Source organism: Lynx rufus, unplaced genomic scaffold, assembly GCF_022079265.1.
Source record: "Lynx rufus isolate CCGP_SWC_20201006 ecotype Redwood Valley unplaced genomic scaffold, mLynRuf1.p SCAF_15, whole genome shotgun sequence".
Lineage (NCBI taxonomy): Eukaryota > Metazoa > Chordata > Mammalia > Carnivora > Felidae > Lynx > Lynx rufus.
In genome coordinates this window covers 9,346,895-9,352,310 of record NW_025814829.1, presented here as the reverse complement: position 1 = coordinate 9,352,310, position 5,416 = coordinate 9,346,895, and the positions used below count along the sequence as shown (strand labels likewise).

Genomic DNA, 5,416 nt, shown 5'->3' with positions numbered 1-5,416 from the left:
GCTACACCAACAGGAGACAAGGTTAGCACATTTCCTCACACCTCAAATGAAACAATAGCATTTTAAACAACAAAAGTGTTTAAAAAAATACCATTTACTCATCCCACTAAAGCCTCCTGAAACAGCTTCTTGGGAAAAAGGAAAGTTGGTGTCATTCATGGGTGGGGGTGGGGGAGAGAAGTGGAGTGGTAGTTTTATCCTCTAATTACCAATTAATGCATTGATATAATATTACATTTAAATATTGACAAAAAGTGCTAAAGGTGTCATCTGTGAAACCTTTGCTCATCTTTGCTCATTCACCTTCTCTTGCAGAGAGATGAGACGGTCTACTGGGCATTAATAAATATTGTGACAAGGAACAGAAAATTACAGAGGCATAAGCCTCCATCAGCTGGCCTGGCTTGAGCACTTCTAGGAGAGCACTTGGAATTCTGGGAGAGGAAAGGACACTGGACATTACATGCCCAGCAGTCTCAGTTCCATGGTCAGAGACTTAGCCTGTGTTCTAATGCTGCATGTTGACAGCGGTCATCCTGCAGGAGGTATGGTGTTGTTAAATGACCTTCTTTTGATTTCTTTGTGTATTCTGATTTTTTTTCTTTAATGAGCACCTACTACCTTATAACAAGGAGAAAAACCAACAAAACAGAAACTCCTTAAAATACTACCTATCTCCTTCTTTAAGACGCTTTCTTCAATTCACCCAAAAGAATGGTCCCTCCTTTTTTTTCTTCTTTTTAAAGATTTTATTCTTAAGTAATCTCTACACCTAATATGGGGCTCGAACTCACAACCTCGAGATCAAGAGTTGCATGCTCTTCCCACATGAGCCAGCCAGGCACTCCTGTCCCTCCTTTAAGCTCATGTTGCTAGCAAATCTCTTAGGACCCGTATCATATTCTGCCTCACGGTATGGTCCCCTGCTTTAAAAGTATGACTGTTATAACATTAAGTCCCTTCAGGGCAAAGGCTGGGGCTTCTTTTCCATTATTTTCTCTCTTGCATTACTGATCATGGCCCTTACCACCAAGTGGGTATTTAATAATTTGTTGGTGTTGTTGTTGAATTGACTAAAACTAGTTTTATTAAGTGCTTTTATTTCTGTTATCCTCACTGTTTTTCAGCCCACTACTCCAATTAGACAAGTCTGCCTGGTGTAGATGTGGTTAGTGGCCATGCATGACGCGAAACTCAGAGATGCAACACCTTCTAGAAAGTAAATTGGAGAGGGACTTGCATGCCCTACCCTCTCAAACACAGAAAAGAAAAGAGAGCACGCAGCTCTGCAGAACAAGGAAAACATTTACAGCATGTGGAGCAGAAACAAACAGTAAGATGTTGGAAACAAAAGTTCCCATTTTCACCGAGCCATAGAAAAATGTATGGGACATGACGGGGCTACACAGGCGAGAGAAGAAAAGAATTCTTCATTCCACCTAAGAAAGAGGAACAGGAATTTCTTTTGGGGAAGAGAAGCAGCTGAACCCAAATGTAACAAATATAAAAGCATAGCCTGGTAAAATTTTAAATGAGAAGGAAAGCCTGAAGGAAATTCTCACATTCCAGACCACAGCTCTTAAAATCCTTCGCCAACCCCTCTTTGCCATTTGCCTGGCAGTAACTTGTCACCATTTCTCTCTCGCTCTCACAATACATCCCAGAGTCCAGATAAACTGAGAATCCAACCAATTTTAATCCAATTCCTTCCTGAAGTTTTCTAGCTTTTTCCTTCATTCCTCTTGAAAGATATTAGGACACTCGAGGGCAAAGATATTCAAAATATGGAGGATGAATGCAAGAGGAAAAGAGAAGAAGGAACATATTAAATCTGATGTAAACTGCAGGAAACACCAAACCTACGTCTTCTTATTCCCTCTCTGTCTTTTGTCAGAGCAAACTGCCTTCAATTCTAATTATGACATGATGATCCTATGTACGACATATCATCTTTTTTTTTTTTTTTCTGTTCAAGTTCCCATGCCAGTAAGCCTTTCGACTCTAGGCAAACATTCAAGAATTCAGGAGTGTTCTCCAGTTCTTGTGTGAACCAAAATGTGTCAGCCCACAGCAGGTGTTTCCGTTGCTCTGAGATTCTCTGCCGAGTACATCCAGCATTTGGCCAAAGCTTCTCACAGACAATACTTTGGGCTTTGCTATTAGCCACCCAGACTTGCTAGGGTTAATAAATTACCTGATACTTCTAACTGGTGACAACAGGTCAAGGTGTCACGTGTGAGGGGGCAGAGAAAGTGGTAAGATTTTGCTAATTTAAAATTCTATGCCATGAATTTCTGTGCATGAAAGCCTTCTTCCCTTTCCCATAGAAGTATTCCATTCCATTCCATTCCTACCTGCTCTCTCTTCAGGATTTCATGAACTTTGCTTTCCCTATCTTTGTGGGCTGCTAGTATCTGATCAGAGGTGGGTTTCGGGGGAAAATATTTCTATAACATGAATAAACTTTACGCTTTCAAGAATAAAGTTTTTTTTAAATATTTATTTATTTTTGAGAGAGAGAAAGCACACGAGCGGGAGAGGGACAGACAGAAAGAGGAGGCTCTGTGCTGACAGCAGAGGGCCTGATGCAAGGATCGAGCCCACGAACACTGAGATCATCACCTGAGCCCAAGTCAGATGCTTAACCAACTGAGCCACCCAGGCACCCAATAAACAACATTGTGTAGTCTTTGGAGCCGGACTTGTTTTTTTAGGTTAAGTTACATGTATGTGAATTCATAAAAATGTCTGAGCTAATGAGGACAGAACAGAGTCAGGCCAACTGTCACAGACAGTTGGAAAGAACCATTTGCAACTACTGTTGTCTGCTCCTTCCTCCTGGGACCGATGCATGCTTTAGATTTCCCTTTAGATTTAGATTTCCTTCAGATTTCCCCCTTCTAAACCATACTCTCTTGCTGATGTTGCTATTTAGTAGGAGTTTCAGTTTTCTGGGAAAAGCGCTAAATGTTTCACCCATTCAACTGAACCATTTGAAAATTTGAGGGGTGTGGGGGGTTAATAATGGTCAAGTTTTTAAAATTGCACATGATCCAACCTAATATATTGTCACATTTGACTCTCACAGTGAAATCTTGTAGGAGATACTATTATCTCCATTTCACTATTGTTATTTGTATCACGTGACTACTTATGGACAAAAGCTGGGCTATGTGGAAATAGCTGGTGGCCTCCCTGCTCTACAGTCCCTCAGTGGCTCTCCCTCCACCCTATGGCCAAGCAGGATAGGAGTTAGAACGTTGGCACAAATTTGGAAACTCTGGCGTGGTAAGTCACAGGATGTCAGACTGGAATCATTTTACTCTCTCTATAGAGATGGAGATGTATTTTTTTAGAGTTGTTTGAGGCTGACATTATTTGATAGTGAATTTCAACCTATGCCGCTTTTCTAAAACAGAGTTTCCTTATGAAATAATGATACTCTCCGAAAGTCTAAATGGACAAGAAATTACATAAAATAACTAATACTTGGACTAAACCAATTTTTTTTTCAACAAACCCAATTAAAATCACCTCAAGTGTAAAAGAGATGACGAACAACATAAGGAAACTTATCACCTGAAAACAAATAACGGTATCAGGGTTGTAACTGCACTCCTTAGCAAAATGCTCACAAACATCAACCAACTTAAAGAAAGAAAGATGTACTGAAGGTACTAATTATTTTTTCCCAGTCCTTCCCTCCTCAACCATTCAAACCCAGTGGCACACAATTGTTGTTTAACAAAGTGAATTGTGCAGGTGTGTGGAAGGCTTATCTTCAAGTCATCAAGGATTTATGCTACGTCTTAGACTGGGGCTGTTTCTGGGTATCATGGATTATCAGTGTGTTCCTTCATTTGTTTATATAAATGGGCCAGTGGCTGTTAAAACACTTCAGAGCACTTAACTAAAGTAAACAAAGCTCGTGAACTTTAAATATCCAACAAGAGGAGCTATTGACAAGTAAGACTTTACTTAGCAAATCTCAATATCATTTGGAACCTTAATACAATCTTCCAGATTGACAAAGAGGGCATACAACTCAGACATTTATCTTAACTAAGGCTCCACGTAGAAGATACTATCCTGATCCGAGACAAGGTTCAAAATATAATGCTTCCATCTAGTAGTTTTGCTTGCTTTCTTTCATTGTTATTGAGGCTGAAGAGGAGTCTACCCACACTGAGAAGGGAAAGAGGGTCTTCAACTCATATTTTAGCCTTCTAGCTTTTTGATTCCCTCACTCCTTGATTCTTAAACTCAAAGATATTTCCACAGGGAAATCCTGTAATGAGAACCTTAGATTAACAGCAAGATACCTCTATTTCAGTCCCAGTGTTCCCATTGTCTGAAAGACTGTGCATAACTCATGAACCCTCCCTGAGAACCACATCTTTGATCTGTAAAAAGTCGGAATAGGATTGAATGCAAAGACCTCTTTCAATTCTAATAGCCAATTATTCTTATTATTTAATGTATTTACAATGATAAAATCATCTGATTGATTTATATTGGTAGCTAGAGAAAGAGCTATAGTACTGTGGTCTATAGGGTTCTAGAAAAACACTACCAAATAGTAACAATGGTTTCTTTGTGTTGTTTCTTTTATGTTGAGAAAGAAACTGACAGCATGTCTCTCTGGTGAGTTTTGGAGATGTTAATATCATGATCCCACTGGAGATGCTGGAGAGTCATTCTTGCTATTTCCCTTTGGAATTCTGTATCTTACTTCAGTTACTTGGATGTGGCTTTCTTTGATCTAGTGCCAGGAGGGAAAACACAAAAGAAAACACATCCTTTTTAAGAAATTCAAATCACTTAATCTTATTTCCATTTTCCTTTCCAGGCTGACAAATAAGTTGATTTTCAGCTCTTCCTGAACTTTCAGGTTTTCTAATCCAACCAACTTGCTTATCATCTGGAGTGTTGCAGCCACCAAGTTTCTGGTGGGAATGCAAGCTTCCTTTATGGGGTTCAAGGCATTAGACTAAAAGAGACTTCTCAGGAAAAATGCAAAACTAGTGGACTAGGATTTCCTAACTTATGGTTTAAAAAGCAGTTGTATGCACTTCAGCAGCACATATACCAAAATTGGAGGATACAGAGAAGATTAGCATGGCCTCTGTGCAAGGATGATGTACAAATTTGTGAAGCGTGCCAGACTTTTGCCTATGGCCCCACCGCCTTCAACATGCCGGGTCTAGTATGATCTGGAAAGCTAAACACGTTGGGGGCCTGGTTAGTACTTTGATGGAAGGCTACCTGTGAACACCTGGGTGCTGGAGGCTTAAAAAAAAAAAGTAAAAAGCTTTAAGTAATATTCACAACCTCTGCTACTTATCCACTGCCCTCCATCACAACAAACATGTCAGTTTTGTACACACCCTTCACAGAATGGGGCTGACTGGAGCTC

At 39.9% G+C, this 5,416-nt stretch overlaps 1 non-coding gene across 1 annotated transcript; it reads left to right on the top strand.

Moving 5' to 3' along the window:
* Positions 1–5,068: 5,068 nt before the first annotated feature.
* Positions 5,069–5,170, top strand: LOC124510548 (U6 spliceosomal RNA). The gene has a single exon (XR_006961746.1). It is a non-coding gene; the product is annotated as a U6 spliceosomal RNA (small nuclear RNA).
* The last annotated feature ends 246 nt before the right edge of the window (positions 5,171–5,416 follow it).